The following is a 15,263-nucleotide window of genomic DNA, read 5'->3' as shown; positions in this document are numbered from 1 at the left end:
AGGCTTTCACTCAGATATACACCGGATTTCGATTCACTTCAGCAAATACACACTGATATTTCTAAAGCCAGAGGGGCAGTACACTTGGATTTACTTCTTTATATATGTTCTATATAAAGGCAAGACCTTGGGATCAGCACTTGCAAGCCCCTCTGCCTCTCTCCCATGTAAGGTTTCTGTAGGTCACAGGCTCCCACCTTGTCCTTCTACCTGCTGCTGCCTCTTTGTCATTGGTACCCTGCCTGTATGTCTTAGGACTTATGTGAGCTACATGGTAATAGGCAGAAAGCACTTAAACAATAACATCCAGAAGCAGTTGCTAATGGGTATATATACAAAATCCATCCACATCGTAATTTTTACACTTCTCTGAATAAATCTTTCTTGTTTGCTTGTCTGTTTTTAAAGCCTTCAAGCCTTCACCCAAGTTATTTTACTTGATCTGGAATGTCCTCTTTCTTTTTCTTTCTGGAAAACATCCATTTCCCTCAATATCCAGGTCAAGGGTCACAAGGCATTTTTGTTTGTTTGTTTTTTTAAAAAGTCTGTGCTTTTTTAAAAATGTATTTTATTTATTAATTAATTTATTATTTTTGGCTGCGTTGGGTCTTTGTTGCTGGGCGAGGGCTTTCTCTAGTTGAGGCGAGCGGGGGCTACTCTTCCTGGCAGTGCGCGGGCTTCTCATTGCGGTGGCTTCTCTTGTTGCAGAGCATGGGCTCTAGGCACACGGGTTTCAGTAGTTGTGGCACGTGGGCTCAGTAGTTGTGGCTCGTGGTCTCTAGAGCACAGGCTCAGTAGTTGTGGCGCATGGGCTCTAGCTGCTCCGTGGCATGTGGGATCTTCCCGGACCAGGGCTCGAACCTGTGTCCCCTGCATTGGCAGGCGGATTCTTAACCACTGTGCCACCAGGGAAGCCGCAGTCATTTGTTTTGCTTTCTTCCCACACTCTCCCCATCCTCTCAACCCCCCCACCCCCAAATCTCCTGGCAATTAACTGTCCCCTTGTCTGTGATCTGCCAACCATCTTGCACTTCATATTACTAAGGCGATTATCACATTGTTTCCTAATGGAAAAAAAAACTAGTTTCTTCCCACCAGGCTGTGAGCTCCGTGAGGCACGCACAGCCTTATCGACCTTGGAATTCCCAAAGCCTGGAATAATGTCCCGCACATCATGCTGAATATTTATAAAATGGGCCCCAAAGTTTCCAACCTGATGGACATTGGGAGAAACCAAGAATTATTTTCAGAGCTTATTCATCTCTGCCCCACAGAACCCAATATAACAAGTTCTAGCAAACTGTCCATAAATAATTAAACTGGCCTAAGAGTCGGACAACGAAAGGAGACCAAGATTTGAGAAAAAGGCTAGAAAATCCCATCTCAGAGAGTGGGAGGTAATGCAGATCAAACTCATATCTGAAACTGAAATTTACCATGGGAAATTAACTTCTCTAATTTCTTTTTAATGAATATTGAGATTGATATGGAATGAAATTGGATCCAAAACTAGAGCCATTTAGGGGAAGGGTAAGTCCTTCTATTCTCCTACTTTTGGAAACTAGTCCAGAGATGAGCAGTTGTTGCCAAAAAAACACAAGAAAACACAAAGATGTAATCAATTTAAACTCTCGCATCCCGCCCCCACAGATCAGTAAACACTGTTTGCACATCATACTGGCCAGGGGACCTGGGGAAAGATCAGGGAACTGCATGTGCGCACAGCTGTGAAGGGGAAGGCTGGCATTGCCGGGTGAGGGTCAGCTCCCTACCTAAACCTGCACCTGAGCTTGTAATGTCACCAATGTGAAGGCCCACCTGGGCTATTGCAGGCCAGTCACAGTTGTGTGCAGAGAAATCCGGGCGATGGCTGGTCGCCGCCTAAAGAGGTAAGGGACAGAGGAGGTTTGAGGGGCGAGGTAGCTGCAGCTCAAGATGAGAGCAATGTGTTTTCTCAGTGTCATAACCTCAAAGAGTCTAACAGCCTTTCTCAAGCATGGGTATTACTGGCTAAAAGGGAGAGACCAATCCCAACACTGGAATTCTACTTTCAGCTTAGAACAGTCTGCGAGTGTTTTTGTTTTCATAAGTATTGCTTCTTTTCCAACCCCTCTCCCATATTTAGGTAAAAATGGTTTCTCAACACAGTTCAAACCATGATTATTGGTTGAAAAAGGCCACACACAACTCTTCCCTCTCACCTTCACAGCTGCCTCTCAGGACCCTAGTCCAGCCAGATGTATCTCACATCACGGTTGCCGTGAAATAGGACAAGTTACTAGAGGGCAGGGGGCGCATCCACACACACACACACACACACACACACACACACAACTTGTTTCTGTTTGTGGAAAGACGGATTAATGAGAATTCTGCTAGTGTAGGAAATACATTGCTGATTCTGTCAATTAGGATAGTTCTTAAACTATCTGTGGTTAAGAATCAGTTTGTTTTTAGTTTCCAGTGTGTTGCTCACTGAGACGTCTGTAAAATATAGTGCCTAGGAAATACTAAAATAGAGCTACAGAATAGGAAAAGAGACAAAGAAAATACAAGCCTCCAATTTTTCACCATTTAATTCAACAGACAAATGGCTCTAGCTTTCTAAATGCTTAATCTCAATTTCTATTCTTTAGCTCCAGGCAGTTGAAACAAACAGGTTGCAAACCAGCACTTTAAATAGCACCTAATTAGGGAAGGGGTGGCTGGAGGGCAGCAATATTCATGGGACTCTGTTTACTAGAATCACCTATAGTTTTAAAGAGTACGTTCAATTCTATAACTTTTTATTTGGGAAATGAAAAAAATTATTGCTCTGCCACTGCAAACTAAAATAAAATCCCACAAAGTCATTTCTCAGTTGAAAGCAAGAATACATGAATAGGGAAAGGCATGAGGTTTTTGCTGTATATTTATTTCGAGGGGCCTAGGTTTAAAAGTGTGGTGATGAATCAGCCTGAAACTAATATGATATTGTACATCAGTTATATTTCAATTTTAAAAAATAATAAAAATAAATAAAAGTGTGGAGAATCTGAACTAGCCTATTAGGTGATCCCTGAAGAGACCCTTGACTCATTTCTTACCGATAGGGGAGCAGGCTCGAGGGGGTAGAATGACAAGGTCCGAGTGGTGGGGCACCCCCCCCTGTAGTATTTCAAACTAATTCTGGATCACAGGGTCTTTGAATTTCATGCTTATACAAGTACCCAGAAAGTTAGGGCTCAAAATATACGTTCATATTTTCCATCACCAAAGATAAAGCACAGGCTGGTTTATAACTAAACAGACTGGGCAGAAAACTGAAATCGGAAGAGCATTTCTCCTGCAGAGCCTTTGTCAAGCAGCCAATTAGTTCTGTGCTGCTCAAATCTTCCAAGCATCCTTGAAGGCCAAGTCTTCCAGGACCTGCTCCATTTCACCCTGCAGGCCAGCCTCTTAAAGTCACATGCACCTTCTTCTCCTGCAGAAAGGGAGGGCAGGTGGAATTGATTTTTCCTTCTCTTCTGTGTCTGAGAAGGAACCATTAAAATATCTCTTTAGGGCTTCCCTGGTGGCGCAGTGGTTAAGAGTCCGCCTGCCAATGCAGGGGACACGGGTTCGTGCCCCGGTGCGGGAAGATCCCACATGCCGTGGAGCGGCTGGGCCCGTAAGCCATGGCCGCTGAGCCTGCGCATCCGGAGCCTGTGCCCCGCAACGGGAGAGGCCACAACAGTGAGAGGCCCCCGTATCGCCAAAATAAATAAATAAATATATATATATATATATATATATATCTTTAATACCTTACTTTACACCCCAGTTAAGACCGGCTACATAATTTTTTGGGCCCTGTGCAAAATGAAAATGCATGTTCCCTTGCTTAAAAATTCTTAGAAATTCCTAGGCAGCCACAGCAGAACATTAACCCAAGCCTGGGGCCCTTCTAAATGCAGGTCCCTGTGCACCAGCATGGACCACATACCCAGGGGCCAGCCCTGACCCCGGCAGTGCCCCGGTGATTTCATCTCCACAGGCAAGCTGTTGTTCTCAGACTTTTTTCAGGGATTCAAGTCTGCTCTGATACAGACCAATGAGGACAATGGACTGAATTTATTCAAAAGCACTCCAGGCACCTCTGTGATCCAAGTCCTCAAGTAAGCCCTCAACCCAGGAAGAGGAAGGTAGATGCATATTCATTATATTTACAGCTGCTTCCATGTATACGATGGGAAATATTAATTCTCATCTTGTCTGTGGAGGCAAGTCTGAACACCTGAAACTGATGGCTCAAGGCCGGCCAAGGTCAGCCATGACAGCGAGGACGAGGACGCAGGAGTTCTTTTGGTGCTGGTGGGAGCAATTCATTGGTGAGAAGCCCACTATTTCTAACAGATAAGCGACACCCACCACCTCAAGGAAACCTGAGCGAGATGTTCCTCGACTCCTTTTGTCAGGTGGGCCGAATTTGCAGGAGCCACTGACTGTCCCAAGACGACTGCCCACCCTCCTCCTAATTCACCTAACCCCTTCTCCACAGTGAAATAATATCACGAAATAGAAACAGTTATGAATTTAAAATTACATCTAGGTAGAACCTCCCTGGTGGCTCAGTGGTTGAGAATCCGCCTGCCAATGCAGGGGACACAGGTTCCATCCCTGGTCTGGGAAGATCCCATATGCCGAGGAGCAACTAAGCCGTGCACACAACTACTGAGGCTGTGTGCCGCAACTACGGAAGCCCGCGCACCTAGAGCCCGTGCTTCGCAACAAGAGAAGCCACCGCAACGAGAAGCCCGGCAATCAAACAAAGAGTAGCCCCCCTTCGCCACAACTAGAGAAAGCCCGTGCGCAGCAACGAAGACCCAACACAGCCAAAAATAAATAAAATTTTTTTAAAAATTAAAAAAAATAAAATTACATCTAGGAAATGACCTAGAATGTCTATATATATTATAGTACATCTATCAATGATATTTAGACATTTAAACTCATGTCCTCGAATAATTATTTAATGAGATGGCAAAACATATCTAGTATGTTATGTGGAAGAAACCCCACAAAACTCTAATTTTTGTTCTATATGATCCCACTCTGTCAAATTACAAGTATAATATTGTCTATGCTATGAATTATAACATTATTATTAAAGATTACAAACATGAACATATTTGGTGGATAAAACAATTTTACTTTCTTTTGTGTTGTTCTGTTTCCAAAAGTTTCTCGAACGTACATTCAATACTTTTATGATGTAAAAAAAATTTTTGTTCTTTTCTCAATTATTTCCAACCTTCTACTTTGGGCTTTCTTTACTCAAAGAGAGATCAAGTAAGCCATCAAGTAAATAGATGGTTACTGTGTTTACATTAAAGCTGCTCTTCCCAACCACAGGTTAGTAATCTTGTTGCTAGGATGCAACATGCCAGTTAGGGGTCAATATTTAAATGAATGGCATCCTTAAAACACTCTCCGATGGAGAGGAGTCTGGCCTTTGCCTTTCAGAAATTTTTTTTTAAGTTCATTTTTTTTCCCTTTAGTATATAAAGCACAGCGACACAACAAATTGATACATATTAATACACACAGGGCTTAACTCAGTTGTAGTGATTGGGTGTTTTTAATAACTAGCTTATCTTTAAGTCAGGAAGTTTACAGTCCCAAAATAAAAACCATAAAAGTTAAATGAATGAAATTAGTTTCTCAACTTTCATCACTGAGTATTCATTATATTTTAAAACTGCATATTCATTATATTTTAAGTACCCACAGTGTTGCCTTTGGCTACACATAAGTAAGGCAAATAAAGAGGCAATATGTGTTTATACCTACATTGGAAATGTCTGGAAGGATGTACATCAAACTGTTAATAATGGTTCCCTTTGGAGAATGACATCCGTATGGGGAGATGCCCCATAGGGAAGACATTAGGAACTCTTTTAACTGTTAGAACTATATTTTCAAAAGTAATTGTTATGCTGTTAGAACTATATAAAACTTTGTATTCATAATTATTTACAAGATGCATATATTATAATAGAGCAATAACAAAAGAACTACTAAAGGAATACAAAATATCATAATGAAGATCCTGCCAGTAAGATTTCATAAAAGATGAGGCTCTGTAACCAGTCAGCTCCTGCTATTTTCTGTCATGGGCACCAGCCACCCTAAGAACTGGTCACCCTTAGCATGCACGCGTGGGGTCACACTGTATAAAATGAGGCTGCCTTTCACCCGGGACTGTGATACACAGGGGCCTAAGTGGAAGATGAGGCTGGCCCATCACACCCTCCCAAGGGAATCTGAGCTGAGACAGAGGAAGAGGAAAGCCAAGTAGCTACAGAAGCGGAAGCTGAAAGGATTCCATGAGAAGCGAACGCAGCAAACAAGCCAGATGACACAGAGGCAGAAACACTGAGCTAAAGAACAGATACACAGCAGAGGCTGAGGAAGCCTGGCGTCTTCAGAAGAGAGCAGAAACGCAGAACGCAAAGCAGCGGGCCGCGATAGGGTGCCAAGGGAAAGGCGGGGAGCCACTTCTTACAGCTGTCACAGGCTCTCTGTCCGCTCTCCAGGCCCGGTTCCAGGTGGCATGTATCCTGGCAAGGAAACGTAGGTACCAGAGGTAACTTGAGTCTCTGGTCCTTGTAACCCAAAGTGTCCAACTAAAACCCTAACTACCCCCCTGGCTCCATCTAAGATGGACTCTGAATAAATGTTCTCTTCTGTACGATGGCAAGGCAAGTGTTACATAACAAAGTGCCAAGGCATTAACAGCAATTTAATAATACGCTTTCCAGACTTGCACCCAAATATTCCAGAACAGATAAAAATAGCGGCTACAGAACTGTAATGAAAACAATCGGGCTATTTACAGGGGAGAGGTACAGTAGCAGCCTGGCTTGATCACTGGGTGTTTTGTCTTGACTTTACCACTTTGAGGGCATCCAACTCCACTGGCATGCACTCTGCAGAAGAATCCTGGTTCTAGCTTAGCCTCAAGTCACCTGGACAAGACTAAGGGCTATTTCACAGAGACATTTCAGTTTGTGATGAATCAAGTGAAAGCAATCTTCACCTAAGGTCCAGATAAAGCTTTAAAGAGAAAACTAAGCTGGGAGGATCTGAAAATAAAAAGAACACCATGGCACCAACAAGTGGGAGGAACCAAACCAGGAAATCTGCCAAAGATGGTTTGACTTTGCAAAGCCAGGTGTGCGGTAGCCAGTAATGCCCTTACTTCGTCAAGTTGTGTATCATGACCTGCCGCGTTTTTCAATATACGTTAATGACCTGCAAATGTAGGTGAGTCCCTTATGGAATATATTAAACCCAATTAAGATTTCTTAAGAAATAGTTCAGGGATGGCCTGGAAAGTCCTTGTAAACTACTCTAAAAAATATCAATAGTGGATGGCAGAAAAAAGAAAGGATCACTGGCGATAATAAAAGCAGTATACTGGGGGTGGGGCATGTTTTTGCAAAGTGACTTCTAAGTCATTACCAAGAAATTGTTCTTTTTTCATGCTATAAACCAGACACAATAGACATAGAGAGCAGTATGACAACACCAGCAATGTCACTGACTCATATATCTTCAAGCAGAGACTGATGAAGAAAGATGAAAGGTAGGGGGAATTATCTTTTTTTTTTTTTTTTGCGGTACGCGGGCCTCTCACCGCTGTGGCCTCTCCCGTTGCGGAGCACAGGCTCCGGACGCGCAGGCCCAGTGGCCATGGGTCACGGGCCCAGCCGCTCCGCGGCATGTGGGACCTTCCCGGACCGGGGCACGCACCCGCGCCCCCCACATCGGCAGGCGGACTCCCAACCACTGCGCCACCAGGGAAGCCCGGGAATTATCTTTTATATTATTGTTTTATCAATGAATGGGGGAAACTGAAAGTAGTGAAGGTCATGCTTTGTTTCTTTCACCCTGAATTACATCTTCTATACCTAGCTTCTTAATCTCTAAGCAAAACTGACACATGCACACATAAATGTACATGCATACATACATATACAGACATATAGTATGCACATATATATATATGCATACACACATTATACTATGCTCATTTAAAGCATGCTCATTTAAAATGAGATTAGAGTAGGGAAGCCTCTTAAAAAAAAACCCTCAAATTTTGATTTCTATCTTCGGATTTAATGAACACAATATGCAATAAAAGAATAGGATTACAACAAAATCAGTATTTTAAAACTTTTTAAAAAGATAATCACGGGCGGGGCTTCCCTGGTGGCGCAGTGGTTGAGAGTCCGCCTGCCGATGCAGGGGACGCGGGTTCGTGCCCTGTTGTCCGGGAAGATCCCACATGCCGCGGAGCGGCTGGGCCATGAGCCATGGCCGCTGAGGCTGCACGTCCAGAGCCTGTGCTCCGCAACAGGAGAGGCCACAGCAGTGGGAGGCCTGTGTACCGCAAAAAAAAAAAAAAAAAAGATAATCACGGGCAAGAACTCCTTTCACGCCAATGTTGAAAACATATAACAGTTCCACACTATCTCCCTCAGATTCTTTTATGAGACCCTAAACATCCTGACTCTGTAGAGTCACCATATGTTCCCTGAATCCAGAAGATCCAGACAGAAGATTTTTGCCCCAACTTTTCTTCCTGTCACCTGTATTGGTTGGGGCCGGCGGGGGGCGGGGGGAGGAGAAGAGGGAGAAATAGAGGGAGAAAAAGCCTAAGTTTTAAATATTTTCCAGTTGTAAATGAACGATATTTAAGATGCTTCTTCAAAATGCACAGGCTTCCTGTGCGACAGCTATTACATAGATGATTCTAGAATGTCAGTGATTCTTCCTTGATGGCTAATTCACCAGCCCTTATCCTTTTAGACATGACTCCCCTTTTCCTGTTGTGACAACATCTCATTTACGGCTCTCAAACTAATTTCCCAGCAGCACGTCGGCTACCAACCAGGGACTCAGGGACGTCAAGGAAGATACTGGATACAAGGTGCTGAGTGAGGCAAAGGCCCAGCGGAGAACTGGGCAGTGTTAGGCATCCCAGCACAGCACTTCCAGCTTCAGAACTTCTTTGCTGGCTGAGGGCCAGGGCCTCTGAAATCTAGAACACAGATCAGGAAAACAGATTCTTTCCATGGCTCCGTCAAAGCGTGAAGATTATGAGATTGGGAGAGGCGTGTACTTCATGCACTCAGGGTTTCCACCAGTGCAACTAGTGCATTCTCTGAGACAGAGACAGCAAAGCAGGGCTCTGGGTCCCCCGGTGCCCAGCCCTTAATTCTCTGTCTATCAGGACAGGGCTTCCCAGTGGTCCCCCAGGAGATGGTGACACACATGGGGCAGCACACAGACTCCTCAGCCCTTTAGGGCAGCTGGGTGGGCACTTACCCCATGTGCCCTGTAAACACTACCAATTCCTAAGTGTGTTATGATGTGAAAATAGGTGGAAAGCTCTGGATAGACTAAACAAAGCACAAAAACCTTTCAGCACATCACAAAATTTCTATATGTTTAATTTTGTTACATACTGACAGCATTCAAGTTGATAATATGTAGTTCTCCAAGAGTTTGTCTATAAAGTTATGCTAAACATGCTTTACTTTATTTAAGTGCAATGTACATATTTTTCTTTTTTTTTTAATAGGCAAAGAATACATCTAGCCATGTACATCGGGAGGTGACTCGTGACATTTTGCCTGGTCTTTGATTCTCTTTGGGTTCATTCTTGGAAAATTTTAATTAGGACAGAAAAATCCCCTCCTTGTAAAAGTTGTAGGATCTCTGATCCTTAGCCCGCACTCCTCTGAATGGACTCCGAGGAAAAGCGAGTCAGGGCCCCCACGTAACTGATGCCCAGGCTCTCAGGCCTCCTGGCCCTCCAGAGAAGGCCCAACGAATAAACAACCACAATGACTGGACACTTTAACAATTAGCAAGCCAAATGATTAGGAAATTACCAATATGCCTATTTCAAATAATTTCCAAAAAGACCATCAGGGAAACCCCTAGAAAAACTAAGGTCGTTTAAATTTGGGACAGTGTCAGCAATACAAGGGAAACATTTAGATGGCAGCGGTCTATCTCCTTGATGGGAATGGGCACGTTTCTAACATGGCAGGGCCCACCCAGGGTTGTGTAAAGTAACCAGAGGTGGCGAATTCAAGTTCTGGCTTCCCTAACTCACGAGCTGTGTGACTTCAGACAGGTCACTTGGCCTCTCTGAGCCACAGTTTCCTGCCACTAAGTCAAGAATCATTTATCTTCTCTGCCCATCTCCCAGGGTTGTTGGGTAGATCAGATGACATACTGTTCAAGGAAGTGCTACATAAACCGTGGAGTATCTTGTCCATGTAATGTATGCAGGATTTTTTAAAATAATGCTTAATTTGACAGCATGAAATGAGCTTTAGGTCATAACACTTCCATCTTGCATTACGAAGGAGACTGAGTGGTAGGTGAAAAAGTGCTTGTCATGGTTACGTTTTGAATCTTAGTTAAGTGGTCACCATGGTTATTAGTCTCTAGAAGAGGTGAAGGAATCAATACGGTCTCATTCCTGGAGGCCAGGTTTTCATCTTTGTCATTACGAAATGTACACTGAGCTCCCATGGCTCTCTTTGCTGGGCACTGGAAACACAATCTACCTCTGCTACCTTTGGGGAGACAAGGATCCAACTGGGAAGATGGAAGCAGCACATACAAACAGCAACCATTAAAATGCTCATTTGGGACTTCCCTGGTGGCGCAGTGGTTAAGAATCCACCTGCCAATGCAGGGGACACAGGTTTGAGCCCTGGTCCGGGAAGATCCCACATGCCACGGAGCAACTAAGCCTGTGCACCACAACTACTGAGCCTGCGCTCTAGAGCCTGTGAGCCACAACTGCTGAAGCCCACGCGCCTAAAGCCACAAGAGAAGCCACCGCAATGAAAAGCCTGTGCACTGCAACGAAACAGTAGCCCCCTTTCGCTGCAACTAGAGAAAGCCCGCGCGCAGCAACGAAGACCCAACGCAGCCACAAATAAATAAATAAATAAATTTATTTTAAAAAACTCACAGAAATAAAATGCTCATTTGCTTGGTTAGTTCAAGGGTATGTAGAATAGATGCTCCAGGGCGATTAACCAGGGCTGGGATGCTCATGCAAGAGAGTGTTTCGAACAGTGTCCTGGTGTTGGGCTTGGTAGAAGATAGCACTTAAAAGCACCAAGAACTTGGATGGAATCCCAGGTTGACTGCATCCTAGGGTCATGACCTTGCAGCAAGGTGTATAATTTGAAAAAAAAAAATCATAATTTCTTCACCCATGCAATGAAGATGATAGTATCTTCCTGACAGGGCTGTGGTGGGGATTCAAGCAGATAAGGCGTGTGGAACATTTACAGTGCCTGACTGCAGCTGCCCAAGTGTGGCAAGGTGACCCAGCACAGTGGGAAGGCACATGGCATGTTTGGGGCCTGACTGAGGGTTTGGAATAGAGATCAGATTGTAGTTGGGCAGCCCCATGCTGCACTGTTTGGACTTTATCCTACCGGTGAAGGTTTTGGGGCTGGGGAGTCACACGTGTTGCGTAGAAATCCCTCTGATGGCAGCATGCAGTCGTTAGGGAAGGGGGAACAGAAGCAGGAAAACCAGTTAGGAAACTTTATGAGGAGGAGGAGATTAATTGAGCCCCTTCTTTTATACTAGGAACTGTCCTTACACAGATCACCTCTTTAATCCTTGCAAAAAACCCAGATGAAATCCCCATTTCACAGATGAGGAGATGGAGGCCCAGAGACATTAAGTGAGTGAAGTCAGGATCCGTTCAACTGGCCGAGAGAGTCCACTAAGCTGCTTCCCACACACAGGGTGACAAGGGCCTTGGACTGGCAGGTGCAGCAAGGGAAACCAAGGACCACTGTGCTCCTTGGGTGGTAACACTGTCCACCCCAGGGAAGGTGGCAAAACCTCTGCTGTTTTTATTTCTATTAGGGAGAAGCCTTCTTCATCCACCTTCTCCTGGAGGGGACTAATCTTTGAAGAACTGGTTTCCAAGGTGGTCCCCAAGCTTCTACCAATACTGGCAAGTTCAGGCCTCAGAGTTTGGTATTTTCTGTTTATCCCCCAGAATGGAATGATGGACCCTTGTGACTGAGACCAGAGACCAGCTCCTGTGTGGACACCCAGAGAAGAGCCACTGTGGCCCAGACAACACACACAGCTCCTTTCCTAGTTCCTAGAAGGTGATTTCTCTCTGAGATAAATGCCCTCGCTAGGACTCAGCCAGCCTTCGAAGGAAGTTTCCAGAATTACCCTGGCCCCTCCTAAGGGTCTGGGGAACAGAATTTATGTTTCCACTAGAAGCCTTGTTTACACTCTGGTTGAAGAAATGGAATGAAATGTACTATATATGCCAAGCATATGTGTATTTTTCCAATTGACTTTAAAACAACAACCAAACAAAACCAATAAGGGTGTCGACCATATGTCAGCTGCTATCCTAATCACTTTACATAGAGCACCTTCTAATTAATCCTCACAACATCCTACGACATTTATGCAACTCTTATCCCTATTTGATGGACGAGAACACGGGCACACAGCCACTTGGGTGGCAGCCCCAGTCGGTGGGTCTAGGGCGGTAGGACTCCAAAGCCTGTGCTCATTCTACTGCATCAGCTTCTAGAATAAAATAAAAAGAGTAATAATAAGGACTTCCAGCTTCCAGAAACTTCAACTTTATTTCGATGTCCTTATGTACTTTAGATCCCACAGCATCCTTTCTGTTTTTTTTAACTGACAATCTATAAATATTACAGTATTCTCCTTAACTCCCACGTGTGTAGTTGTTAGCGATTTTCATAAATAAAGATGTTTCACAGTTAGGATGAAACACTGACAACAGGCATCACCTTGGAAACTGTGAGACAACTGGGGTGCTGATGAGCCTGGTTTGACCCTGACTTGGCCCCCAAGCCTGTGAGCCTGCAGTGGTCCAAATGAACTCCTTCATCTCCTCTCTTTCTCCAGCTACCTAAAGCCCAGAGTGGAGGAACATAAAACCCTGGCACTTGGCTAATAGGCTCTGTTTTGGGGCAAAGAGTATTTGAGGAACCGCCATCTTCCTGCTGGTCCTATTAATAACAAGATCATTCTGACCCAGTGTCTAGAATTATTCCCCTGTGGCTGAATCCCAGTCTTGGTATCCTGCCGCCAACATTCCAATTCCCTGAGCATACAATCTCCCTACTTGCTAACATCTGCTCATCTCTGCCCTGATCTTAGCCGGCTACCTTTTACTGAGACTTTCTCAGACAACGCACCTAGCCTCAGTGGATCTAAATTCCTACTCCAGTCTCCCAGGGCTGGACTGTCCCATCTCCAACCCAGGATTTATTCCTCCCCTGTCCTGGATCCCCACGAGACCTACAGCCTATTTTTTCAAACAATGGAAGTAATAACTGATGCCCAATTCATAGAAGCAGGGGACCTTTGGGGGATGAGGAAAGATTTACTCAGGTCAACCTTCAACAATCAGAATAGCTCCCAGGGACATTCCCTGGTGGCGCAGTGGTTAAGAATCCGCCTGCCAATGCAGGGGAGATGGGTTTGAGCCCTGGTCCGGGAAGATCCCACGTGCCGCGGAGCAACTAAGCCCGTGCACCACAACTACTGAAGCCCGTGCACCACAACTACTGAAGCCCGTGCACCACAACTACTGAAGCCCATGCACCTAGAGCACGTGCTCCCCAACAAGAGAAACCACTTCAATGAGAGAAGCCACCTTAATGAGAAGCCCACGCACCGTAACAAGGAATAGCTCCCACTCACTGCAACTAGAGAAAGCCCTCACGCAGCAAAGAAGCCACAATGCAGCCAAAAATAAATAAATAAATTTATTAAAAAAAAAAAAAAGAATAGCTCCCAATGACATAAAAATCAAGGACGAGAACATAATATCACATGGGTGTATGAATCAATTATTGTTTGTCAAAGCGACCACCACAGATGCCAGGACTAAAAAAGATATTTGGTCATTTGAGACGTTCCATTGATCACTGATCATTTTACAACTCCACTCATTCATTTCCCATAAATGGAAAAAGAAAACAACTCCCTGCCCCCAAACCTCAGAGACAGAGAAGGAGTGGGGGCAATGTAAACGGCACCCAAGTGTGGTCCTTGAAATCCTTTCCATTAACCTTTCCATCTGGTTCTACAAACAGGTAAATCACGGTCACAATAAAGTCAAGACCATAAATATCTTTATTCAGTCTGAACTGAGGTCAGAGACCTAAATATGTCCCAAACAGACGATTTATTTACCATTCAATCACTCATTCATCCAGAAACATTTACATAGTGACTTAACACATGACTGGTATTAGGCTGGGTCATGGCAATGCTATGTTGATCTTAATAAACCTTTGGTTTAGTGGAGAATAACCAGTCTGGCAACTAATATATGATAGATAACGCTATGATTCTGACCTAATTATAATTCTTTAGAGTGGTACCATTCTATACTTTCTTTTCACTTTTCGACTGTTATTAAAACAATTAAACCCTTATTTTCTGCTAAATGCTGGAATTGTTTGCTTGTTTTCATTTTACTTTGAAAAGGCTCCTGGTCACTGAATTATGGCTAATGACTCTTTGGGGTTCTCTCTCATCATCTCTCATTCCCCCTCTTTCCCCTTCAACCCCCCACCTTGCCTCCCTCTTCTTTATTTCTTTCGACCTCCTTTGGGAGGGGGGTGAGCTTTTTATTTTTCTTAGACTATCAAATTACATTGTATGATGGAAATCATGGTACCTACGCATTAGAGTTCTTTCAGATGACAAAGGCCTTACTGTGTCTCAGTGGTTATGGCGTCCTGAATTACAAACTCTAATAACTCCTAGTAATTACCCCTTCTATGCCATGCACTCGCAGCTTCCCTTCTCGAGACCCTGGGTGGCTGGCATAAAGAAAAAGATGTCCATATACTACAACTTGATCATTACAACCGTCTTTAAAGGGCTTACTATAAGAAGGCATCACCAACAGAGCCAGGCTCAAACTAACTGATTCACATCGTTACTTCCCAGTCTCTGACAGCTTCCTTCCAATCTAGACAGGCTCTCAGAATGACTGAAATCAGAAAATATTAATATATGGGCTCCATAAAAATGTCAAGTTTAATGATCAAAGTACTACTTTTTTAACTATACAAGTAGCATTACTTTCTGGAAAAAAAAAGTTAATTAAAAAAAAAATCACAAAAGTAACAAGTGATGGAATATTTGTGGAATGGCCTGATTGACGCAAACAG

The 15,263-nt window shown here is 44.0% G+C and overlaps 1 protein-coding gene across 3 annotated transcripts in view; it reads right to left on the bottom strand.

Annotated features, from left to right (window-relative positions):
* TBC1D9 (TBC1 domain family member 9) overlaps positions 1 to 15,263 on the bottom strand; it is a 109,252-nt gene that overhangs the window by 65,006 nt on the left and 28,983 nt on the right. The window lies entirely within an intron of this gene.

This window comes from Tursiops truncatus, chromosome 5 (genome assembly GCF_011762595.2).
Source record: "Tursiops truncatus isolate mTurTru1 chromosome 5, mTurTru1.mat.Y, whole genome shotgun sequence".
NCBI classification, from domain to species: domain Eukaryota; kingdom Metazoa; phylum Chordata; class Mammalia; order Artiodactyla; family Delphinidae; genus Tursiops; species Tursiops truncatus.
Note: the sequence above shows the minus strand (reverse complement) of the source record. Positions and strands in the feature narration are given on the sequence as shown.